The sequence below is a fragment of the Pelophylax lessonae genome, assembly GCF_965119305.1.
Source record: "Pelophylax lessonae genome assembly, chromosome: 10".
NCBI classification, from domain to species: Eukaryota; Metazoa; Chordata; class Amphibia; order Anura; family Ranidae; genus Pelophylax; species Pelophylax lessonae.
Window position 1 is genome coordinate 218,725,910 of NC_138777.1, and position 27,933 is coordinate 218,753,842.

A 27,933-nucleotide genomic window follows, 5' to 3' on the forward strand; every position below is an offset into this window, starting at 1 on the left:
AATCCTAAAATTTACAGTGTCACCAGAATAGGTATTGAGAAATTCTTCAATGGGGACACTTGTTCTAGTGTCAATTGTCTAACTACCAATCACCTCCCCTCTATATATTAAGATGAAGAGAGGGGGATATACCCTGTAGTTAGAGGGGTGTTCAGCAGAGGTGTAACCTTGGCCAATGACTAGGGCCTTTACCACGGATCCTGGAGCCCTTTACTCCCATGGTGGGACCCTTTTTAACGGTCCTGCAGTGGGCCACCTTCCTGCTATGTTGGGGTCCCCCCATGGTAGCGGAATGCCAGAGCCTAGTCGCAATTGTGACCTTTGCGACCCTGGTAGTTCCCCCACTGTTGTCAGTAGTTTTTTTTAATTTTGTTGTTTTGGCACTGAGAAATGGTTTGGATTGCTTCAAATGGGGAATGTATTTACACTTATGCTAATGTGTATTGTACTTCAATGTCAGAGACAGGCTCTCCCTATTGTCTGCGTATTGAGATGTGATGTGGATTCTGTTAAGCCTGTCTGTCCTATTGTTAAATGTTAATGAACTCACATATTGTTTCTGTCCAGATGGCTAGATAATTAGTTCAGGTTAATTCTATTTCTGTATATAATTTCATCTACATATGATAATGGCAACCCCTGACCTGTGTGTGGTAATCTGATCAGGAGGGGGAGGTCCATGCTGTATATAAATTCTGTGTGACTGTTCAATAAAGAGAAGGTTCCAAAACTTATACAAGCTAAGTTGTCAGCTAGCTTTGTAAGGGGGCGGCTGGAAAATCTGATATATCACGACTGGGAGGAAGCCATATACTGACGGAAGTCCACAAGTACAATGTGGGTTGTGGTTCCGTTACAGGCGCCATTCCATGAGTGTGCGCAATTTTAAAGTGTGACATGTTAGGTATCTATTTACTCAGCATATCATCATCTTTCACATTATATAAAAAAAAAAACTGGGCTAACTTTAGAATTTTTTTGTTTTTTGTTCATAAAACAGTAAAAAAAATTGCGTTTGAAAAATTGCTGCGCAAATACCACGTGACATTAAAAGTTGCAATGACCACCATTTTATTCCCTAGGGTCTCTGCTAAAAAACATTTATACGTCATAAAAATGATGACCTTTACATGTAGGAGAGGATTGCCAGAGTAGGCCTGGTATGGAAGTGGTTAAAAAAAAAAGTGTCATTAGCTTTTTGTTCAGGGGGAAAACAGGAACCAGGAAAGGCAAAATATAAGCAGGCGAGCTTCTACTTTAAACGCTTGCCGACCGCCCACAGTATATTTACTGCGGCAGTCAGACCCTCCTGGGCAAAGCTAAGCAGTACCTGCAGGGGGCGAGCGCCACTCGCGATCTCCCGCTGGAGAGGGAGAAAGGCAGGCGGCTGATGTAAACAAAACCGCCTGTCATTCTCCCTGGTGTAACTGCAGAGATCATACGATCCTGCTATGTAGGATCGTATGTCTCTGTGGTTACATCACAAGCCACGCCCCTTGACAGTTAGAATCACGCCCCTAGGGACACACTTAACCCCTTGATCACTAATAAAGTTAACCCCTTCCCTGCCAGTGTCATTTTTACAGTAACAGTGTATATGTATAGCACTGATTACTGTAGTAATGTCACTGGTACTCCCAAAAGTATAAAAAATGTCAGTCAGGGGTCCGATCTGTCCGCCGCAATGTCGCAGTCCCGCAAAAAAAATCGCAGATCGCCGCCATTACTAGTTAAAAAAAAAACCAATAAAAATGACATAAATCTTTCCCTTAGTTAGTAAACGCAATAACTTTTGCGCAAACCAATCAAAATACGCTTATTGCAATTTTTTATGTAGCAGAAAACAAATTGGCCTAAAATGTTAAAAATTTTTGATTTTTACATTTTTTTGGGGGGAATTTCAAAAAATGTGAAAAATATTGTTATTTTTTCAAAATTGTCGCTCTTTTTTTGTTTATAGTGCAAAAAATAAAAATCGCACAGGTGATCAAATACCACCAAAATAAAGCTCTGTTTGTGGTAAAAAATGGAAGTCAATTTCATTTGGGTACAGCGTCGCAGGACCGCGCAATTGTCCGTTAAAGTCACGCAGTGTCGAATTGCAAAATAGGCCCTGGTCTTTGAGCAGGAAAATCCTCCGGGGCTAAAGTGGTTAAGTTATCTGCAGCCTAATACGGCCAATAACATAAAACAGTATAAAACAGTATAAAACAGTATAAAACAGTATAAAACAGTATAAAACAGTATAAAACAGTATGCTATGCTGAGCACATTGAGAGGTTTACCTACATCCCCAACTACCTGCTCTTTCTTTTATTTAATGGCGCGTCAGTTTTTCCAGATGGGCTGTAGCCGGTGAGAAGGTCGCCCCCCTCCGTATGTTTTCTCTCTCCGCTCATAACATGCGTACATTGTCTCGAACATTCTCCTAAATTAACCTAATGATGTCTGACAGCTAATTTTGTGAGTGATCGGCACGCGCGCAGGGACCGGCTTTTTAATAAAGTGAAGAATATTACAACTGAATTTAATTGAAAAATAAAGTGCTTTATAGAACTTGAAATTACATTTTTCCTTCATCATAGAAAATGGATTTTCTTAATCCCACCGCTGTTAAAAAGCCTCTCTCGCTCGCTTGTCATTTGATAATTCACTCGCCGATCTATAACCTGCAGCTTCACGTTCTGCTTTCAAACACACTTTGCCTAACGCCGGCAAAGTTCGAGTCCTGCTGAGTTTTATCTTTTTTTTTTTCTTAGTAAATAATCAGGACATTTTGCAGCAGAAAGCGCGCAGATGGATGACATGTGACTTAATGTGTTGTTACTTCATGTTCTCTGTTAAAGAGTGAATTCAGGAAAAGCAGGCATTGAACTGCTGGTGCCATTGAGAAAACATTGACGTTGTTCATAAAATACCATTAGTTTAGTTGTAAAGGAAACTGCCGTGTCCTTTCATTGAGTATGTTTTTTTTTTCTCTCCTTATTATTGCAGTATTTTTGGCAAGCGTGTTCTTCCATATTTTATTATTCTTATAAATATATAGATTTTAAAATTGGCCACTAGAGGGAACTATTGAAATCACTCACTCTTCTCACCCTTGGAACTTAACCACTTAAGCCCCGGAGGATTTTCCTGCTAAAAGACCAGGGGGTATTTTGCGATTCGGCACTGCGTGACTTTAACGGACAATTGCGACGCTGTACCTAAACGAATTTGACGTCCTTTTTTTCCCCACAAACAGAGCTTTCTTTTGGTGGTATTTGATCACCTGTGCGATTTTTTGATCACGCGCTATAAACAAAAAAAGAGCGACAATTTTGCAAAAATAGCAATATTTTTCAAATTTTTTTATATGAAATTCCCCCCAAAAAAAATGTAAAAATCAAAATTTTTTTTAACATTTTCGGCCAATTTGTTTTATCCTACCTATGTTTGGTAAAAAAAATCGCAAAAAGCGTATTTTTATTGGTTTGCGCAAAAGTTATCGCGTTTACTAACAAAGGGAAAGATTTTTGTCATTTTTGTTGTTTTTTTTTTAACGCGTAATGGCGGCGATCTGCGATTTTTTTTTGCGGTACTGCGACATTGCGGCGGACAGATCGGACCCTTGACTGACATTTTTGACACTTTTGGGGTTACCAGTGACATTTCTACAGTAATCAGTGCTATACATATGCACTGTTACTGTAAAAATACACTGGTAGTGAAGGGGTTAACTTTATTTGGGAGGGAGGGGCTGTGTGTGTCCCTAGGGGCGTGCTTTCTACTGTGATTGGCTGTGGCTTGAGCTGTAAGGACACTGATCAACGGATCTACATAGTAGATCCGTGTGATCAGTGTCTTTACACCGAGGAGAATGACAGGTGGCTTGTTTACACAAGCTGCCTGACATTCTCCCTCTCCCCGGACGATCGCCGAGTGACCGGCGGACATCGGGTCCGCTGGTCACACGCGCGGGGGGGGGCCGTGACCGCGCGGGAGCGGGCCTCCGCGGGCGCGCGCTCGCTCCCCAGACCCTCCCAGGCTAGTGCCGTTAATTAACGTCACTCTGCCTGGCAGGGGCTGACCGCCACAGTAAATCTACTTGCGGCGGTCGGCAAGCGGTTAAAGTGGAGTTCCACCCATTTTTAATAAATTGGATTATATAGATGTATGTAATCCCCTTTAAAACGACTTTTACCAATGGAAAGTTTTTTTTTTTTTGCTAGTAAATACCTTATTTTCTGCTTTATTTATCCTCTTCTCACTTCCGGGTCCGGTCGGCGATTACGTCATTCGGCGATTCGCAGTGTGTGCTGGGATGTATATCAGGGCATGAAATCTCGCATTATTACACAGGAGATGAGCTGCCTCCGCCCCGCCACCTCTCAGTGAGCTCAGTGAGGATATAATGCTTTCAGTCCTCGCTCACTGAGAGGAGGCGGGGCGGAGCACGGCCTCAATACAATACATACATACAACTCACTGAGAGGAGGCGGGGCGGAGGCGGGGCAGAACACACAGTACAGCTCATCTCCTGTGTAATAATGCGAGATTTCATGGCCTGATATACATCCCAGCACACACTGCGAATCGCCGAATGACGTAATCGCAGACTGGACCCAGAAGTGAGAAGAGGATAAATAAAGCAGAAAATAAGGTATTTACTAGCAAAAAAAAAAAACTTTCCATTGGTAAATGTCGTTTTAAAGGGGATTACATAGATCTAAAGTCACTAAAATGGGTGGAACTCCACTTTAAAGGGGTGGATTTACTAAAACTGGAGAGTGCAAAATCTGGTGCAGCTCTGCATATAAACCAATCAGCTTCCAGGTTTTTGTTTTATCAAAGCTTAATTGAACAAGCTGAAGTTAGAAGCTGATAGGCTACAATGCACAGCGGCACTCTCTAGTTTTAGTAAATCAACCCCAAAATGTATCTAAACCACGATTAGAAGTGACAGGCAAATATTCTATGCTCTCGAGGTGAAAAGCTCCCGCTGTTGCCTGGAACTCAATCAGTCACAGGTCAAGGAACCCCTAGCAAACTTTGGTTGAACTCTAGAATTTCGGAGAACTCTGGGTGAGAACGGCTGGTTTAGATGAATTCCAAAGAAAAGACATTACATATCCAACATCAAGGCTTTTATAAAGCAAAGACCTTACTCTTGGCCCCTGCCCAGAGACCTCATCAAGGCTTTATTCCAGCCGAGATCTTGGCTTTGGTCAGCACCCATAGTTTTTTGGGTGGGGACCAAGGCCAAGGCGTTGGCTAGAATAAACCCTTGATTAGGGATAGACCGATATGTTTTTTTCAGGGCTGATGCCAATACCGATATATTGGTCACAACGTATCGGTATCGGCCGATATTGGCCTGTATTTTGTACATACTATGTCAGGGTCCGAGACTAGTCTTCTCCTCCTTCAACCATTAGGTGGTGATGCTCATGTAAGGCTAAAAGGATGTCACATAGCATAATTCCGTTTACAAATGTTATTGAATAAACATACACACTTGAAATGCCACTCACATATGTACAAAGGATATAAGCAATTCCCCATTAGCAGATCTGCTGGCAGATCGGTATCTCTCACCCACTTGTCGTAAGTGATACCTGGGTGATACCGCTACGTCCAGCACCCATTCAATACTGCTCTGTCTCTCACCCACCCCATCTCTCACCTTCTTGCCGTAAGTGACACCCGGTGATACCGCTCCGTCCGGCATACGATCACGCCGTGAACACGTGATCTCCAAGATCGTATGCCGGACGGAGCGGTATCACCCGGGTGTCACTTACAGCAAGTGGGTGAGAGACGGAGCGGTATAGGGTGGGTGGGAGATGGATGGGGTGAGAGACAGAGCGGTATTGAGAGGATGCCGAACGGAGCGGTATCACCCGGGTATCACTTACAGCAAGTGGGTGAGAGATACCGATCTGCCAGCAGATCTGCTAATGTGGAATTGCTTATAACTTTTGTACATATGTGAGTGGCATTTCAAGTGTGTATGTTTATTCAATAACATTAGTAAACAGAATTATGCTTCCCTCCTTCATGCAAAAGAAAATAATAATTTTAAATACACTTTTTTGACAGGTTCACTTGAAACGGGAGGGATTGGGGGGGGGGGGTGTTTGATTAGAAGGTACTTGGAATCCTAACAGGGACAACGCTAACCCTAGTCACTGCCCTCTTGTCATTAGTAGTGGTGGTAGCATAAGCAGCATCATAGATCAGAGTTTCTCAACCTTTTTTCAGCCAGGGCACCCTTTACCAATTATGGACGTTCTCGAGACACCCCATTCTAAAATGTAAAAACTATTCTAATAGTTTTACATAATGCAGCGTTATCCACAAATCCAAGTAGGACACCCAATATTAGAGGTGATTTATTCTTCCAAAGCAAATACACTTTTGCAAACTGGTACTGACTAGTATTCCAATGTTTCTCTTCTCCCTCAGTTTTTCTCCATCACTCAGCTTATATGACTCCAGTGCTGATGGAGAGGGACAGGGTAGGGTCAAACAAGGATGCTATGCCTGTGACTGACATTCTCTTTATCAACTGATGACGCCATTGGTCGTTAGGACACCGGCAGCTGGAAGGTTGTAATGGTGCATAATGAAAATCTGTGGCTTTGTGTAACTAAAAGGCAGGACTCATACACCCAGGGGAAGACTGGGCCAGGGGGCAATTGCCCCCCAGGCTGCTCTGATGCCCCATAAAAAGGCTGCACTGCTTCTGACACAGATATGCCTAAAGGATTCCTGGTGAAGAGAAGTAAAAAGTCGCTGCCGCTGACCTACTGAGTGCGGGATAAAGACAAGGACAGAGCGCAGGACTCCCCCCAGCATTAATGGTGTAAACTATGTTTGAGCAGAGGCCAGTTCCATGCACCACTGGAGACTCTCCTACCCCGGCCAGCCCTGATCGAGCTGTCCAAGCTACCCCCAACTGCCCCCTGATGGCCAGGTCAGGAACCCAGATTCGGCCAGTCAGTAGAGAATACCTGGAGCAGAGCTTTAGCCTGGAATGGGGGTCAGGAGGAAGCCGGGAAGAGGGATAGTGGGAGCGATGCCGATTCGCTGCACCATGGGCTTCTGGTTTGTACTTGCCCCCTGGGCCGAAGGTTGCCAGTCAGCCCTGCATACACCCACCGGCTTTTAAACAATTTTTGGGCAATTTTTAGGCATTTTGCCAAGGCACCCCTAAAGAGATATCAAGGTACCCCAGGGTGTTTGGGAACCCTGGTTGAAAAAGGCTGCCATAAATGATTGAGGGTGCGGCTGCTCATCGTTGGACATTGAAAACAAACAATGGCGTCTCGGCATATGGCTGCAATACTACTGAATGCAAGTGTGCTCCGATGAGTGATCCAGCTATAAGTAGCATTTAGTCTTCCCAGTATAAAAATTGGCAATTCTGTACATTTTGCATAACACCAACAGATCGGCCGAGTAAGCCTTGAAGGGAAAGCCATCTGTTACACGGCATTAGAAGAAATGATTATACTTACACGGTAAATACAGAGGGAGGAATTCTAGGCAGATAGCGACTTCAATGCTACCATTGTGGAGAGACAACACCTTGATTGTTAGTACACAGCAGCTGCTGGGTGGAAATGAAGCTGTCGGGATGGTAAATTAAATTAAAGAAGTTTATTCACTTTGAAGGAAAAGGTCCTTCTGAAGAAACTTGGAGGAGCTGAGGGGTGTAATGGGAAAGGAGGGCACTATTAGAAGTAGGAATGCACCGATACCATTTTTTTTACGAGTACGAATGCCCATACTTTGTTTTTAGTACCCGCCGATACCAATTACCAATAACTACCGCAACTTTTTTGTTTACACTTCAGCTGTCAGCAATGGCAAAAAGCATTGAAAATTTATTAACAAATTACATAAATGTATTTTTTTTCTAAATGTTGTGATTTTTTCAATGTGAATTGTGTAAATACACAGTATCTCACAAAAGTGAGTGCATCCCTCATTTTTGTAAATATGTTATTATGTCTTTACATGTGACAACACTGAAGAAATAACATTTTGCTACAATGTAAAGTAGTGAGTGTACAGCTTGTATAACAGTGTAAATTTGCTGTCCCCTCAAAATAACTCAACACACAGCCATTAATGTCTAAACCGCTGTCAACAAAACTGAGTACACCCCTAAGTGACAATGTCCAAATAAGGCCCAAAGTGTCAATATTTTGTGTGGCCACCATTATTTTCCAGCACTGCTTTAACCCCCTTGGGCATGGAGTTCACCAGAGCTTCACAGGTTGCCACTAGAGTCCTCTTCCACTCCTGCATGATGACATCATAGAGCTGGTGGAGATTCAAGACCTTGCGCTCCTCCACCTTCCGTTTAAGGATGTCCCACAGATGCTCAATAGGGTTTAGGTCTGGAGACATGCTTGGCCAGTCCATCACCTTTACCCTCAGCATCTTTAGCAAGGCAGTGGTTGTCTTGGAGGTCTGTTTGGGGTTGTTATCATGTTGGAATACTGCCCTGTGGCCCAGTCTTCGAAGGGAGGGGATCATGCTCTGCTTCAGTATGTCACAGTACATGTTGGCATTCATGGTTCCCTTAATGAACTGTAGCTCCCCAGTGCCGGCAGCACTCATGCAGCCCCAGACCATGACACTCCCACCACCATGCTTGACTGTAGGCAAGACACACTTGTCTTTGTACTCTTCACCTGGTTGCTGCCACACACGCTTGACACCATCTGAACCCAAAAAAGTTTAACTTGGTCTCATTAGAAAAAAGGGCATGGTTCCAGTAATCCATGTCCTTAGTCTGCTTGTATTCTACAAACTGTTTGTGGGCATTCTTGTGCATCATCTTTAGTAGAGACTTCCTTCTGGGACGACAGCCATGCAGACCAATTTGATGCAGTGTGCGGTGTATGGTCTGACAGGCTGACCCCCCACCCCTTCAACCTCTGCAGCAATGCTGGCAGCACTCATACGTCTATTTCCCAAAGACAACCTCTGGTTATGACACTGAGCATGTGCACTCAACTTCTTTGGTCGACCATTGTGAGGCTTGTTCTGAGTGGAACCTGTCCTGTTAAACCGCTATTTGGTCTTGGCCACTGTGCTGCAGCTCAGTTTCAGGGTCTTGGCAATCTTCTTATAGCCTAAGCCATCTTTATGTAGAGCAACAATTCTTTTTTTTTTCAGATTTTTGCATGAGGTGCCATATTGAACTTCCAGTGACCAGTATCATCAGTGCCATCTTCTCAGGGGCAGGCCGAACGTCAGATACCACGATCCATTGAAATAAATAGTAACACATAGTCTGCAGTAATTGGTTTAGCTAGTGAGATAAAGGATCGTATGCAAATGGATCTAGCATAGCTACACACATGTGGTAGATAATTAGGTGTGCAAAAGACGCTGCTCCTTCTAGTGGTAAGAATTCATATGATCATTTTAAAAACATATGCAGGAAAAATCATATGCAAATGGATCTAGCACAGCTACACACATATGGTACATAGTTAAGTGTATAAAAGGTGCTGTAAAATCTAGTGGTTAGAATTCATATGACCAATTAAAGAATCAAATTAAAAAGCTCACAGCCAACAGTCTGTTGTTTAAAAATAATCTATAACTGGTATTTGTACATAATGAAACATAATTATTCAAAAATTAATTGCTTATGTAAACCACATACAGAAAAGTAATGTAATGTGCGATTAATATTATTAGAGTGACATTTGATAACCCACCTATTCTAAACTAAGTAAAAATATATAGACCATTCACATAAAAAGTACTAGCCAGTGATTTATCAGTATACAAACCCATGGTCAAAATGTTAATGGCACAGTTAGTTGTCCTTAATAAAACAGTTTATGTCCCAGTTGACATTAATGCCGAATGGGACATAGGTCTTAAGATTATATATCCATTGAGTTTCAAGGCGAGAGATTTCCCTTCTAATATTACTACTCCTCCAATGTGGAGAGAAGCAATCAATGGCCAGAAAAGTAGTACCCATAGGATTTGTATAATGGTATTTCCCATAGTGTTTTGAAACACTGTGACCTGGAAACTCTTTTTTTATATTTTTGATGTGTTCTTTCAATCGAGTCTGTAGTTTTCTGACCGTACTCCCTATGTACTGCCTCCCACAGGGACAGTCAATCAGAGCCGCTGATAAAAAATCATGGGGCCCCGTACACACTACTTGACGGGGCCCCCTTCAACCCCATCCTCAAATCCAACCCTGGCTCCTCCCCAGACCCCACCTTGAAACAAAATGCAGGTTTGTCTTCAAGTGATATTTATCATGCCACACCATTCCATCAGGCAGCACAGTGGTGTAGTGGTTAGCACTTTCACTTAGCAGCAAGAGGGTCGCTGGTTCGAATCCCAACCACGACACTACCTGCCTGGAGTTTGCATGTTCTCCCTGTGCCTGCGTGGGTTTCCTCCTACACTCCAAAGACATGCTGGTAGGTTTATTGGATCCTGTATAAAATTGGCCCTACTGTGTATGTATGAATGTGAGTTAGGGACCTTAGATTGTAAGCTCTTTGAGGGCAGGGACTGATGTGAATTTGCAATGTATATGTAAAGCGCTGCGTAAATTGACAGCGCTATATAAGAACCTTGAATAAATAAATAAATTCCATCTATAGTAAAAATGTTCAGAGTGCAGTTCAACGCAGTACAATCACCACGCCATGGTAAAAATGTGCAGAGCGCAGTGCAAGGCAGTACAATCACCACAACATGCCTTCCATAGTAAATATGTGCAGTGCAATGCAGTACAATATTCATCCCCAATCAGGCTGAGCAGCAGGAGCCATGACTTGATTCCCCTCTGCTCCTGGACTCAGACTCAGTCAGTTGCATTCACCGCTGCCCACCTTACAGCCTCTCGTTCTCTGTCTCAGGCTACACTCAGAGCTGACAGAGGAACATCACTCCACCAGGGAGGAAATAGGCAGCCGCAGCGCCAGGCAGCTGGCACTTGAAGTTTAGCCAACATGTGGAGCAGGCCCGGGAATACACATACGCCCGAAATTGATAAAAAAGTCCTTCCACTCCCACCAGAACAGAAATCAGAGAAAGGCCCAGAAAATAACAATTTAACCCCCACCACTGGGAGCAGCCGAGTGGGGTGTAATTTAGAAAGGCAGTTTTTTTTCTTTAACCAGACTGACTGTCTCTGACTGAGGCTGCCTGGGTGAGCTGAGGACACCGGGCCCAGTACAACAGGGCAAGTTGTACTGGCTTATCAGCAGCCCGGCAGACAATCATATACACCACATTACAGGGAATGAAAGACTTGATGTCTTATTCCCTAAGGGTCTAAGTAGATTTAAATAAAGTGATTTTTCTTCCTTCGTTTCATTATGTACAAATACCAGTTATGGGTTATTTTTAAACCACAGACTGTTGGCTCTGAGCTTTTAAATTTGATTCTTTAATTGGTCATATGGATTCCCATGATGCTCAACTACACTGCAGAGTGCATAGGCATCATGGGAAATGTAGTTCCAAAACATCTGGGATGCCAAGTGTAATGGTGTTGGTGGCTGAGCCTGACGTGCAGAGGTAGCCTCATGGGATCCGGTAAAACAGGAACACGGATGGGTCACACTGGTGGTAGACATGGGCTGGCAGCAGGTCTTCACCATAGCCTCTGATGGGGAGGATGGATTTTGCTGCGTGCTGAACACCAGGTCGCGGTCCTCAGGGTTGCCCCACCAGGAGGTGAACAAGTCCAGAGCTGGAAGCAGATAAGCTGACAAGGATAAAGCAGGAGAGTGGTCACAGGAACGAGCCAAGGTCAGGGCGGGCAGCAAGCAGACGATGTAGTGGACAAGCCGGGAGGTCAATCAGGAAGTCGCCAGGAAACAACAGGTTCAGGATTAGAAGTACAGGTAAAGCTGCAGACAAGACAGCAAAGATACAGTGCTGCTGAGGTGTTTAACCACTTAACCCCCGGAAGATTTTACCCCCATTCCGACCAGGGGGTATTTTGCGATTCGGCACTGCGTGACTTTAACGGACAATTGCGCGGTCGTGCGACACTGTACCTAAACGAATTTGACGTCCTTTTGTTCCCACAAACAGAGCTTTCTTTTGGTGGTATTTGATCACCTGTGCGATTTTTTGATCACGCGCTATAAACAAAAAAAGAGCGTCAATTTTGCAAAAATAACAATATTTTTCACATTTTTTTATATGAAATTCCCCCCCCCCCAAAAAAAAGTAAAAATCAAAATTTTTTAAAATTTTCGGCCAATTTGTTTTATGCTACATATGTTTGGTAAAAAAAATCGCAAAAAGCGTATTTTGATTGGTTTGCACAAAAGTTATCTCGTTTACTAACAAAGGGAAAGATTTTTGTCATTTTTGTTTTTTTTTTTTTTAACGCGGAATGGCGGCGATCTGCGATTTTTTTTGCGGTACTGCGACATTGGGGCGGACAGATCGGACCCTTGACTGACATTTGTGACACTTTTGGGGTTACCAGTGACATTTCTACAGTAATCAGTGCTATACATATGCACTGTTACTGTAAAAATACACTGGTTGTGAAGGGGTTAACTTTATTTGGGAGGGAGGGGCTGTGTGTGTCCCTAGGGGCGTGCTTTCTACTGTGATTGGCTGTGGCTTGAGCTGTAAGGACACTGATCAACGGATCTACATACTAGATCCGTTTGATCAGTGTCTTTACAGCGAGGAGAATGACAGGCAGCTTGTTTACACAAGCTGCCTGACATTCTCCCTCTCCCCCGCCGATCGCCGAGTGACCGGCGGACATCGGGTCCGCTGGTCACACGCGCGGGGGGGTTCGTGACCACGCGGGAGCGGGAGCGCGCCTCCGGGGGCGCGCGCTCGCTCCCTAGACCCTCACAAGCTAGTGACGTAGCCCTACGTCACTTTGCCTGTGAGGGGCTGACTGCCGACGTAGATCGGCGTTAGGCAGTCGGCAAGTGGTTAAATAAGGCAGCCTGTTGCCAATTACTGAAATTAGTCTGCACTAGGTTAACCCTTAGGTAGCAGACTCATGACAGCACTTCAGTGTGCACAGGGAGCGTTCTTGACACCAAGGTTCGCCGTCACCGGCCTAAGGGGTGTTTTCTAACTGTGAGGGGGATGGGCTTGTGAAATTAACACAGAGACCTGTGATTCTAAATAGAAGGATCACAGGCGCTCTGCACTGTTTCCTGGCAGAACAACGGTCTGCTGTGTTTTGCAATGCCCGGCAGCAATCCCGTAAACCAGCTTCCCTGCTGGCCAATGGGGACGCGTGCCCCCAATATTTCTTCCACAGATCGCCGTACAGGTACGGTGATTCATGCCCTCAAGCCAGCCTGCCACAGTATATATGCGGCGGGCGGTCGGCAAGCGGGTAAAAGGACACTTGGCGGTTTCTACAGTTTTGGGGCTGCTGATTTGTAATTTTTGGGGCAAGACTGGAGCTCCTCTTTAAGAAAAAAAGGGGAAAGCAGAAGACAATAGAGGAAGGACAGAGTGAGGGGGTGAAGAAAAAAAAAATAAGTGAAGGGTTTCTGGCACTGAAATGCGATGTATCGCGGCGTAGCTCACCTTTGGTTTGCATAAACGAGAACCTGAAGATGAATTTGCAACACAAAGCCTCGGCTCTTTATAAGCATTTTACAGCGCTGTCGGAAGCAGATTCATGGCATCCCGGAACATAATAAACACTTATTGACTTACTCTTCCGAAACAGGTCATAAATAAAAAATTGTGTTGTTGCCGTTATGTATATACCGTAAAGGAAAAAAAAAATGAAAAAAATATTTTTGTTTAGCCTACAACGGCACTCCGATGATCTCCAGATAAAATACCTGTCTGCGGGGTGTTTAAAAAAAAAAAGGAGAAATCTGGAAGGCTGAACCGTAGGGCCGGTTATTGTGAAATATAAAGTTTTATTGTAAAGAATAGAGTTATTAGTGTGTGCGCGAGGAGATACTTGGCGTATTTCATAGACCGCGTTCCTGGGCAATTTTAGATAAGGGTTCACGGCAGAGAGTTCATAATAAATAAATATTCCCTCGTACATCCAGATAATCTATTGGTTTATGCATCGCTGGAATATTTCTGCTTTGAGGATTTAACAGCTTGGCTGACAGAAGAAAAACGGCGGGCGTTAAGGTCAAAAGGTGAATTTATTTTTATGCGTTTAGTCAAGATGCATGTGATTGGGGGGGGGGGGGGTTAAAAGGGAAACATTCATTATTTTAAAGTGTGTAATATTTTAAATTGTTTTTCTTTTGGATGTAGAGCTATCAGATATATTTTTCATGCTAAGTAATGCATTAGTATAACACATGATAGCAAATCACGGCCGCTGGAGGTACCCACAGAGCAGGAGGAGATGTAGAGGCGGTCCGCCCCCAAACTGACATCACTTCTGTCCAATACCCACGAGTGAGCACCTCCAGCGACCATGATTTGCTATTATTGGCAGAATCAATTCCTAAAAATTGACACCTTTCAGCCCCCTAGGTAGGCCTTAGTCATAAGATTATGACTAAGGCCTATCTAGGAGGCTGAAACATGTCTGTTTTTAGGATATGATTCCTTTTTATGGTTTAATGGATTAAATAAAGATAAACATTTTTAATGCCAAGACTTTCAGGTGCTGGATTTTTACTCTCTAACCCTGGATGATGCCTGAACAAAATTGGTGCCTTTGTTCTGAAAAGAAAAGCAGATGAAGGCATTGATAAAGGGAAGTGTTATACCAGGGGTCTATTTCGAATTTTAGATTTGCTTTTTTTATTCAAATGTGGCAAAGTAAATAAACAAAAGAAAAATCTTCACTAAATGATTACAATGACTTTAAATCATCTTTGGCTTAACAAAAACAGCATTATTTCGAAATGGTACTCTAATAAAACACAGTATTTGATTTCAGAAATATGTTAACATTTCAAATTCGAATAGAATTCGATCTAAAATTTGATTAGAATTTCAATTCAAATTTTGGAAATTCAGACACATTTTGTTTAGTTATTAAAAGCATTCGGTAAACTTCGCTTATACTGTAAATCAGGTATTCGGATATATCCGAATCTCTGAATAACAAAAAATGTGTTCCGATATTTATTCAGAATAAAATGAACCGCACATGTCTAGACCAATGACAGCTTATCTGGATGTAAATACAAGCCAGTTATCGGCATTCCTTTCCTCACACTGACAGCGTAAGGAAAGGAGAGGCCACAACCGGCTTGTGTGAAAGGGACATCTTCACTGATAATCAGGACATCTAGTTCTCCTCTGAATCATTCAGATGTTCATTAGCAAACTTCAGACGGGCCCTTACATGTGCTTTCTTGAGCAAGGGGACCTTGCAGGCGCTGCAGAATTTCAGTCCCTTATGGCGTATTGTGTTACCAATTCTTCACTTGTTGACTATGGTCTCAGCTGCCTTGAGATCATTGACAAGATTCTCCCATGTAGTTCTGGGCTGATTCTTCTCTGTTCTCATGACCATTCAAAATCCATGAGGTGAGATGTTGCATTGAGCCACAGACCGAGGGAGATTGACAATTATTTTGTGTTTCTTCCATTTGTGAATAATTGCACCAACTGTTGTTGTCCCCCTTTCACAAAGCTGCTTGGTGATGGTCTTGTAGCCCATTCCAGCTTTGTGTAGGTCTACAATCTTGTCCCTGACATCCTTGGACACCTCTTTGGTCTTCACCATGGTGGAGAGATTGGAATCTGATTGATAGCTTCTGCGGACAGGTGTATTTTATACAGGTAACAAGCTGAGATTAGGAGCACTCCCTTTAAGAGAGTGCCCCTAATCTCAGCTCGTTACCTGGGAGCCAGATCATCTTGCTGATTGATAGGGGATCAAATATTTATTTCACTCATTAAAATGCAAACCAATTTATAACTTTTTTGAAATGCGTTTTTCTGGATACTTTTGTTGTTATTCTGTCTCTCACTGTTAAAATAAACCTACCATTAAATTATAGACTGATCATTTCTTTTGTCAGTGGGCAAACGTACAAAATCCGCAGGGGGTCATATACTTTTTTTCCCTCACTTTAGGTAAATACTGGTAGCTCATTAATATAAACATTGAGTTGTTTGCATGTACATTCCTTTTTTTTCTATCTATGATTCCAAGCTCCAATAATAATGTATTCTATTACCATGGAAAATAGCTGGTGGCTTTGTTCACTTTTGTCAGTTCATTGTTAATGTAATTGCATCCAGGCAGACAAGTGAATGCGCAGGCTGGTATTTCACCGCTGGGATCACCTGCAATAAAGGCAGATGAGACTATTCCAATTATTACACGGATAATATGGCACTTTCAACGCCTGTCACCATCACAAATGCTCATTCAGACAATGCTTGGAGAGGCGGCGGGACGGCAATGAATGGACACAGTTAACTGCAGTACTAATATTTTGTTTGTTTTTGGTTTAAAGGGGCTATAGATGTCCCTCTATAGATGTCCCTCTATAGATGTCCCGCTATAGATGCCCCGCTATAGATGTCCCGCTATAGATGTCCCTCTATAGATGTCCGGCTATAGATGTCCCTCTATAGATGTCCCTCTATAGATGTCCCTCTATAGATGTCCCGCTATAGATGTCCCGCTATAGATGTCCTGCTATAGATGTCCCGCTATAGATGTCCCACTATAGATGTCCCACTATAGATGTCCCGCTATAGATGTCCCTCTATAGATGACCCTCTATAGATGTCCCTTTATAGATGTCCCGCTATAGATGTCCCTCTATAGATGTCCCGCTATAGATGTCCCGCTATAGATGTCCCGCTATAGATGTCCCACTATAGATGTCCCACTATAGATGTCCCGCTATAGATGTCCCTCTATAGATGACCCTCTATAGATGTCCCTTTATAGATGTCCCGCTATAGATGTCCCTCTATAGATGTCCCGCTATAGATGTCCCGCTATAGATGTCCCGCTATAGATGTCCCTCTATAGATGTCCTTCTATAGATGTCCGGCTATAGATGTCCCTCTATAGATGTTCTTCTATACATGTCCCGCTATAGATGTCCTTCTATAGATGTCCGAATATAGATGTCCCTCTATAGATGTCCCGCTATAGATGTCCCACTATAGATGTCCCTCTATAGATGTCCCGCTATAGATGTCCCGCTATAGATGTCCCTCTATAGATGTCCTTCTATAGATGTCCGGCTATAGATGTCCCTCTATAGATGTTCTTCTATACATGTCCCGCTATAGATGTCCTTCTATAGATGTCCCTCTATAGATGTCCCGCTATAGATGTCCTGCTATAGATGTCCCGCTATAGATGTCCCGCTATAGATGTCCCACTATAGATGTCCCTCTATAGATGTCCAGCTATAGATGTCCAGCTATAGATGTCCCACTATAGATGTCCCGCTATAGATGCCCCTCTATATATGTCCCATCCTCTAGTGACACTCTTGATGAATTTCTGCAAGTGCCAGTTTAGAATTCGTGTTTCCATGTCATCACTCACCCTAATTGATGTTCACCTCTTTTATTCTTCAACCAAGAATGGGTAGGTAGCCTGAAGGTAGGTAGGTAGCATTGGAATCTCAAGTTGCATCATGGGAGTTCAGCTTTCTTTCTTTGGCATCGTCATGAAAAAAGTGATGAGATGCAAAAAATGCAATCTTTTCCGTAAGTGTGCCTGAAGAAGGTGGAACAATATTATGGTATATAGCTCTCTCAATCACTGTTCAAGTGTTGTTTATTTCTAGTCTTGTTCTGATTGGTTGATGAAGCCCTCTCCAGCTCTGTTCAGGCGCTGCTCATTTCCAGCCTTGTTCTGTTTGGTTGGTTTAGCTCTCTCCAGCTCTGTTCAGGCGCTGCTCATTTCCAGCCTTGTTCTGATTGGTTGATGAAGCTCTCTCTCCAGCTCTGTTCAGGCGCTGCTCATTTCCAGCCTTGTTCTGATTGGTTGATGAAGCTCTCTCTCCAGCTCTGTTCTGGCGCTGCTCATTTCCAGCCTTGTTCTGTTTGGTAGGTTTAGCTCTCTCCAGCTCTGTTCAGGCGCTGCTCATTTCCAGCCTTTTTCTGTTTGGTTTGTTTTAGCTCTCTCCAACTCTGTTCAGGCGCTGCTCATTTCCAGCCTTGTTCTGATTGGTTGTTATAGCTCTCTGCAGCTCTGTTCAGGTGTTGCTCATTTCCAGCATTGCTCCAGATCTTTTTGCCTTTCTACAGCCCTGGATTTTCTTACAGTTAAGTCCTGGTTATTCAGCTAGCTAATGACACTATGAGTGACCCAAAGGGTATTTTAGCAATGGCCTTCGTACAGGCTGGTGCTGTGTCTTCAAACCATCTACCCATTAGCAAGAGCTATATTACCGAAGTCTGTTACCTGTTGTTGCTGACCTGGATTGCCTGACTATTCTTTTGACTTCTGACTTATTTGTTGCCAAAACAGACCGTCTGATAACCGCCATGCTTGGTGCCTGCCAAGACCCTTGCCTGCACTACTGATTACTTTCCTATCTCCAGCCCAGTTTACTGCCAAGTTGCTGCACACCCCAACTGTCTGACTGTTCTCTTCTCGGCAAGACCCAACCTTGATCCCAAATGCACTCTGGTCTCCTGTGTCTGCACCATAGCCATCTTGTACCTGTTAGCCCTTGGTGGGGCAATTCTAGGGGCAGCCACTTGGTGCCAGCTGCAGCAAAGAGTTCTTGGAGACCACTTAGGTTTCCAACCCATCTCCACCATCAGGAGCTCTGGTAAAAACCAATCGGCACTTAAATTTCATACAGTGGGAGAGATTGCGTCCTCTGCCAGAGGGTATCAAAACAAGGAACCATTTACGATAATAAATCTAGTAGTAGTTAGTCACATCCAACTGGACTCAGCCTGAAACATTGAAGGCCTTTTTACCACACATTTGAGTGACTTCCTCAGTTCTAAATGAGTGTCAGGAATTAAATGAGTGTCTGGAGTATACCCCAGCAGCAATAGGGAAATGCGGGATATTGAAGAAGGTGGGCACCACATTACTCTTCACCTTAGGGACACGTTGGTTTCATTCCACAGGAAAACATTGAAATCATTTACTGCTTTATTGGTAAAATGCAATATATTTTTGTTTTGGGGTTAATTACCACTTTAAGCTCCTTTAACCACTTTAGAAACCCCCCCCCCTCCCCCACTGCGCTTATATTGCAGCAGGATGGCCCTGCGGCACTGGATCATGTACATGATTTGGTATTTCCGAGTAGGGGGGAGCCCAAGCATGTGCCGCTGCTGTGAAGCCATTTGCTACAGCACATGTCGATCAGCTGGACTCAGCCAACGATTTATGTCTGGAACCCATCGATCGGCTGAGTGAATAACAGAAGAGAGCTAGCCCTGTGTAAGTAAACAACCCAGAGCACTCCACTCTCAGCAGCGATGTGCCATTTTTTCCCCCCCTGATAAGCAGGGAGTAAAAACCGACACATTGCTTGGTAAAAAAAAAACCCACACAGTAAGCATTGTAAGGCACACGTTTAACCCTTTAAACACGCATGTTATTAACAATGATCCCTATAGTAGTGTCATTGGTGATGTCAGTGGCAGCAGCGCCACAGTGCTGGGACAAGGTCATCTAGAGCCCGGGGCAAACATGCCAAACTGCATCCCCCCCCTCCAAGATGAGCATTATGTGTCAGCAAAAATCCCGCAACAAAAACACTAAGCACTAATCTTCATGCTTACCCCCTAAGCATAAATTCCTCCTCCTCCCAGTACAAATCCGCCCCCCCTGCTGAAATTCCCTATCTCAGCACAAATCTTTCCCCCAAATCCTCCCAACTCAAATTCACTCCCCCCAAAAATAATTCACTCCTCATAACACAAATCCTCTACCCCTAAAGATTCCACTAAATGCCACAGGACTCGTGGATCGGCATCCCCGATGCCTAGTGGGGGCAGAAGCACTGGCAGCAGGCGGTCTGCAACTGGTTAATCCCCTTCTGGTGAAGCCATTCCTTTGTTGATTTGGATGTATGCTTTGGGTCGTTGTCATGCTGAAAGATTAGGTTCCTCTTCATGTTCAGCTTTCTAACAGAAGCCTGGAGATTTGGCAATTTATATTTCGGTCTGGGCAGAAAGGGGGTGAAAGTGCCCAGTAGGCAAGTGGTTAAAAAAGGCCCCTCAATTTTTTTTAGATTTTTTTTTCACAGGGAAAACAATGAAGTAAAAATATAAAGTGACAGTGTATAAATGGTGAACAACTGTCCAAAAAAGGCTAAAAATACAAAGAACGTTAACTAGAATATGCTACAAAACCCCAAATACATCCTTCCCTTCCCCCAACCCAATCATAAAAAAGTAGATCTTTTTTCTTTAAAGCAACATTTTGTCAAATATCAAAAGCAACAAAATGGGTAATTTTCCTTTGAATACAATTTTGCCAAAATCACTTCCCTCATCCCTATTCATCAATCAGCATCAAGGGAAAATATTAATGTTTGGGGCCAAGCGAATGCAGTCACCCAACGTTACACCTTCCGGCAAAGCCTGTTTGGTATTCCGCCTCTTGGGCTCACTGTATCTGCTGACTTTTAATGGAGCTCGGAGGGCTAGTATAAATAAATTATGGGATGTCCTTCAAAAATAATCAATACAGTATGAAACTGTGTCACCAAACTAAACTCTCCTCAAAGTGATAGAAAGAGATTACAGGGGGACTGAAAGACTGATGTCATCTCATCGGCCTCATTTAGCCTACACTAGAAATAGAGCGATGTCCAACCTTTTGTGACCAGTTCTTTTGGATTCTCTTCTTAAAGTAATATAAAAGGCAATAATAATAATAATAATAATAAAAAAAAAATAACAAACATGTTATACTTACCTGTTCTGTGTAATGGTTTTGCACAGAGCAGCCCTGGTCCTCCTGCCAAGTGCCCCAAGACCAAGCAGCTTGCTATGGGGGCACCCAAGCAGGCTCACTCCTGATTCGCTGAACGGACACACAGAGCTGCGTCTCAGCCCCACCCCCTCTCTCTCCTCATTGGGTGACTGGCTGTCATTGACAGTGGGGGGAGGGGGGCCAATGAACAGGGAGAGTCCCCAGAGAGCCCAGGCACGTCAATGGATCGTGATGGGGTTCAGCTAAGTATTAGAGGAGCTTGGGGGGGGGGGGGTGCTGCACACAGAAGGCTTTTTTACCCAGAGGGGAATGTTTATTTTTTTCAACAAAACTACTTGAAGGGATTGTAAAGTCAGAAGGTTTTTTTTATCTTAATACATTCAATGCTTTAGGATAAAAAGCCATCAGTGTGCAGCAGCCCCTCTCGGCCCCCCCAAAACTTGCCTGAGGTCCCTCTAGATCCAGTGATGTTGCAGGAGTGTCTCGGCTGCCCGGGAACCCCCCCCTCCCCCCCAATTGGCTGAGAGAGCAGCATGGCGCCATTGGCTCCCGATGCTGTCAAAGTCAGTTAGCCAGTGAGGAGAAAAAGGAGCTGGGCCAGGCCACGGTTCCGTGTCTCAAAAGACGCAGGGAGCTTTGGCTCGACTCAAGTGCTCTCATAGCAAACTGACTGAGACTTTATTATCACTTTAAGGATCCAGCCTTTTCTGGCACTTTTTGTTTACAAGTAAAATTCAGTATTTTTTGCTAGAAAATTACTTATAACCCCTAAAAATTATATATATACATATATATATATATATACACATATATTTATTTTTAGCAGAGACCATAGAGAATAAAATGGCAGTCATTGTAATTTTTTATGTCACACGGTTTTTGCGAACTGATTTTTCAAACTTAATTTTTTGGGAAAAAATACAATATAATCTATATCTACCAATCTATAACCCAATTTTTGGTAAAATATAAAATATGATGTTATGCTGAGTAAAGAGATACCTAACATGTCATGCTTTAAAATTGCGCACGCTCGTGGAATGGCGACAAACTAAGAAACTTATAAATCTGTAGAGGCCATACTTTAAACATTTTTTATCTTTTAATCTTTTATAAGAAACAGAATTGCTGGGTTATGGCTGATAGCTTTAGCCATAACCCCAGTAAACAACTTCGAAGCCACAACGTCAAAAATACTGTATGCAAACTCACTGCAAAGTATATTCCCATGGGCAATACGTTTAAAAGGCTAAAAATAAAACCTATGTGACTCACGGCCAAAGTTAAAAAAGCTATAATAAATAAGAATAAAACTTTTAAAAAATATAAAAATTATAAAAATATAAAAGAAGGAACACTATCATTGTTTAATTGTTACAAAGAATATAACAGAATATGTAAAAAGGAAATCAAGGACGCAAAGGTTCAAAATGAACGACAGATTGCAAAAGATAGTAGGACAAACCCTCAAAAATTCTTCAAATATATTAATAGTAAAAGGTTAGGTCTGAGCATGTAGGCCCTTTACAAAAAAATCAGGAGTGGGTGACTGGGGACAAAGAGAAGGCAAATGTATTAAACACTTTCTTCAGCTCTGTATATACAAAGGAGCATGGGGGAGCTCATGACCATAATGGGGGTGGTGGTGACACAGCCCCAAATGATCCACAATGGCTCAAAAGTGATATGGTCCAGAAATATTTAGACAGAATAAAGGTGGATAAAGCACCTGGACCAGATGGCATCCATCTACGCATCCTAAAATAATTGAGCGCTCTCATTTCAAAGTCTTTGTTTCTAATTTTTAAGGACTGGAATAGTACCACTGGATTGGCATAGGGCCAATGTGGTGCCTATATTTAAAAAGGGATCAAAGTCCTTGCCAAGTAGCTATAGACCTGTTAGTTTAACTTCTATAGTCTGGAAGATACTGGAGAGTTTAATAAAAGACCACATACAGTGGGTACGGAAAGTATTCAGACCGCCTTAAATTTTTCACTCTTTGTTATATTGCAGCCATTTGCTAAAATCATTTAAGTTGATTCTTCTTCCTCATGAATGTACACATAGCACCCCATACTGACAGAAAAACACAGAATTGTTGACATTGTTGCAGATTTATTAAAAAAGAAAAACTGAAATATCACATGGTCCTAAGTATTCAGACCCTTTGCTGTGACACTCATATATTTAACTCAGGTGCTTTCCATTTCTTCTGATCATCCTTGAGATGCTTCTACACCTTCATTTGAGTCCAGCTGTGTTTGATTATGCTGATTGGACTTGATTAGGAAAGCCACACACCTGTCTATATAAGACCTTCCCGATCACAATGCATGTCAGAGCAAATGAGAATCATGAGGTCAAAGGAACTGCCTGAAGAGCTCAGAGACAGAATTGTGGCAAGGAACAGATCTGGCCAAGGTTACAAAAAGATTTCTGCTGCACTTAAGGTTCCTAAGAGCACAGTGGCCTCCATAATCCTCAAATGGAAGACGTTTGGGATGACTAGAACCCTTCCTAGAGCTGGCCGTCCGGCCAAACTGAGCTATCGGGGGAGAAGAGCCTTGGTGAGAGAGGTAAAGAAGAACCCAAAGATCACTGTGGCTGAGCTCCAGAGATGCAGTCAGGAGATGGGAGAAAGTTATAGAAAGTCAACCATCACTGCAGCCCTCCACCAGTCGGGGCTTTATGGCAGAGTGGCCCGACGGAAGCCTCTCTCAGTGTAAGACACATGAAAGCCCACATGGAGTTTGCTAAAAAACACCTGAAGGACTCCAAGATGGTGAGAAATAAGATTCTCTGGTCTGATGAGACCAAAATAGAACTTTTTGGCCTTAATTCTAAGCGGTATGTGTGGAGAAAACCAGGCACTGCTCATCACCTGTCCAATACAGTCCCAACAGTGAAGCATGGTGGTGGCAGCATCATGCTGTGGGGGTGTTTTTCAGCTGCAGGGACAGGACGACTGGTTGCAATCGAGGGAAAGATGAATGCGGCCAAGTACAGGGATATCCTGGACAAAAACCTTCTCCAGAGTGCTCTGGACCTCAGACTGGGCCGAAGGTTTACCTTCCAACAAGACAATGACCCTAAGCACACAGCTAAAATAACGAAGAAGTGGCTCACAACAACTCCATGACTGTTCTTGAATGGCCCAGCCAGAGCCCTGACTTAAACCCAATTGAGCATCTCTGGAGAGACCTAAAAATGGCTGTCCACCAACGTTTACCATCCAACCTGACAGAACTGGAGAGGATCTGCAAGGAGGAATGGCAGAGGATCCCCAAATCCAGGTGTGAAAGACTTGTTGCATCTTTCCCAAAAAGACTCCTGGCTGTATTAGATCAAAAGGGGGCTTCTACTAAATACTGAGCAAAGGGTCTGAATACTTAGGACCATGTGATATTTCAGTTTTTCTTTTTTAATAAATCTGCAACAATGTCAACAATTCCGTGTTTTTCTGTCAGTATGGGGTGCTATGTGTACATTCACGAGGAAGAAGAATGGACTTAAATGATTTTAGCAAATGGCTGCAATATAACAAAGAGTGAAAAATTTAAGGGGGTCTGAATACTTTCCGTACCCACTGTAGATGAGTTCTTGCTGAAAAAAATATTTTAAGCAACAGGCAGCATGGATTCATGAAAGACAGAATTTGTCAAACAAACTTAAATTCTTTTTATGAGGAGGTAAGTAAAACCTTGGACAGAGGGGTGGCTGTGGATGTATTCATCTCAAAGTCTTTCCATCGGGCTGATGTTAGGACTCTGTAAAGGCCAGTCATGTTCCTCCAACCCAAACTCACTCATCCATGTCTTTATGGATGCATGTTGGAACAGGAAGGGTCGATCCCCAAACTGTTCCCACAAAGTTGGGAGCATGAAGTTGCCCAAATGTCTTTTGTTATGCTGACGTCTTAAGAGTTCTCTTCACTGGAACTAAGGGGCCAAGCCCAACCCCTAAAAAAGAACCCCGTACCATAATCCCCCCCCCCCCCCCTCCACCAAATGATTTGGACCAATGCACAAAGCAAGGTCCATAAAGACATGGATGAGCAAGTTTGGGGTGGAGGAACTTGACTGGCCTCAACCCGATATAACACCTTTGGAATGAACTAGAGCGGAGACTGCGAGCCAGGCCTTTTTGTCCAACATAAGTGCCTGACCTTACAAATGCGCTTCTGGAAGAATGTTCAAATATTCCCATAGACACACTCCTAAACCTTGTGGACAGCCTTCCCAGAAGAATTGAAGCTGTTATAGCTGCAAAAGGTGGGCCAACTTAATATTAAACCTTACAGACTAAGACTGAGATACCATTAAAGTTCATGTGAGCGTAAAGGCAGGCGTCCCAATACTTTTGGTAATATGGTGTAAGTATTGCAGTCAGCAAGTAGTTAAAGGGAACTGTTTCACTTGCCACAGGATTTGTAATTCCGCTCAGCCAGTCTAATAATCCAGCCACCTCTACCAGACAGAGCGGTCAGTTTCTCAATCTTTCTGCAGTCAATGCTATGACTTAACCATACAAGCTGGAACCATCTTGAACAATGAATGGGCACAAGGATAAAGTTTGCTCTGATTGGGGACTTTTGGTCGGAGGTGCGCAGGATCACCCAACTGATGACGGAACATATCTTCCCAGATGATCCGGCTTTCTTCTTATTGCATTGCTCGGGCATAGCCCCAAAACGGTACAAACGCTCTGATGCGGCAAAATCCTGTTTAAGCCTCTGCTGGAAAAGCACCTCCCCCCCAATGATCTCACTCTGGCTACGCAGAGTCAAATGGATCAATGACTTGGAGGACCTGGTACTCACCGCACAGGGTAGAAGGGAACAGTTCACTAAAACATGGGCATGCTGGAACACGTTTATTCTGTCTGCCGAAGGTCAAATGCTGGGGGCTTCCCCGGGATCGCCTACTGTCTGACTGAAGGTGGGGTCGCCCGCACGGGATGAATACGCCTTTCCCTCCCACCACCCTATTGGGATCCACTCTCTGCATGCCAAGCGTCCTCCCCATTGCTTCGCTCTCCAATGTATTTTCAGCCTCCTTCTCCCCCCTGACCCCGCCTTTCCTTCTTCTCCTCTCCCCTGTTCTCCTTCTACATGTCATTACTCTCATTACACATGTTTTCCAACATATGAACTTCGTGGTCCAGTGGCCGCGAGCACACCCCTTTATATTACCATAGAGTTATTGATATAATTACCCATGATCTCTTCTTTCCAAACACGGTTCACATCTTATGACGACTCCTACTTGGGTTTTTTACTTCAGTCATGATGAATATACTGTGGTTATGATTCTTGCATTACGTTTTTTTATGGTTCTTGCTTATGCACTTTATTCTTACATAGTTACATAGTTAGTGAGGCTGAAAAAAGACACAAGTCCATCCAGTTCAACCTATGATGTGTGTGTGTGTTTGCTTTTAACCGTACATTGTATACCCCTGTATGTTGTGGTCTTTAAGGTGTCCATCCAATAGTTTTTTGAAACTATCAATGCTCCCCGCTGATACGACTGCTTGTTGAAGAGAATTCCACATCCTTACCGCTCTCACAGTGAAGAACCCCCTACGCACTTTAAGGTTAAACCGCCTTTCCTCAAGTTTTAGTGAGTGGCCACGTGTCTTATTGTATCTCCTTTCTCTGAATAGTTTGTTCCTTATGCTAGGGTCGCCAGTACAGTATTTGTACATTGATATCATATCCCCCCTCAATCGTCTCTTCTCCAGAGAGAATAGGTTCAGTGCTTGTAGTCTTTCCTCATAGCTGATGTCCTCCATTCCCCTAATTATTTTTGTTGCCCTTCTCTGGACTCTCTCCAGTTCCAGCACATCCTTCCTGAGGACCGGTGCCCAGAACTGGACAGCATACTCCAGATGTGGCCGGACCAGAGTCTTGTAGAGAGGGAGAATAATCTCTTTATTTCTGGAGTGAATCCCCTTTTTTATACAACCCAGTATTCTGTTGGCTTTGCTTGCGGCGGCTTAATCTGCTGTATCTTGTGCTATGTTCTGGATCAGTTTACACGTTCTTTGTATTTTTCTCTTGAATTCAATAAAGAAATTTGAAAAAAAAGTTTGCTCTGATTGGTTTCTAGAGTGCTGCTGAACTGGGAATTACAGGAAGCTAATATGAGATTAGATTCTGCTACTTGTATCAATCACTATGTAAAATTAAATTTAATTACATTTTGAAAAAGACAAGTTGTGTTTTCATTTTTGTATGGTTGCTTGGATGTCAATTTTGAACCTTAATAGTGCATATTGTTGTGGCAAGCTCTTTATCCAGATTCCTCTGAAAAGATATGATGGGGTTATAGAAATTTCCCAGTAAATTCCACTTCACTTCTCTACAGCATGCCGCTATTACCATTAATACAGGAGCTGGAGAGAAAATACGCCAGCGCCGTCGGTTTATTTCAAAGCGCCTAAGTGTCCTTTAGAGTGAGACTCTTTGAGATTTGTGAATACCGCTGTCATTCTCATTTTAAAAATGTTATATTTTTTTCCCCCTGTTATGTCGTCTTTATTCTGTTGTAACTGACCTCTGACCATTAAACCATTAAAATTCACCAAGACGTTTTACTTTCTGTACATTAAGAAACTCCAGCAATTTTACTATTATCCTGTAATCCCAATAAATTGCAGCTTTCAGTAAACACAGAAAAGTACATCAAAAAGAAAACAGAATCCCTGACCGCTACAAGCAATCTCTTCATTGGAAGAAAAAGGGACAATTTGAAAGCAATTTTCAAAGGCAATTAAATGAATCTTTTACATATTGAATTTGTGGTTATCAGGATGCTGGCAGGATGTCATGTAGAGGAGTACAAGACACCTACACGAGGGGGAGGAGCCAGGAGCGCTAGCGAGGGATGCCAGCATAGGAGGATTTGGGCTGCTCTGTGCAAAATCATTTCACATAGCAGGTAAGTATAACATGTTTGTTTAAAAAAAAAAATCCTTTAAAATCACTTTAATGCTTTTCAAAAAAATGTCACCCATTTTTTAAGTATGAATTGTTATTTTTCTGCATTTTACTAAAGTGGATTATTAAA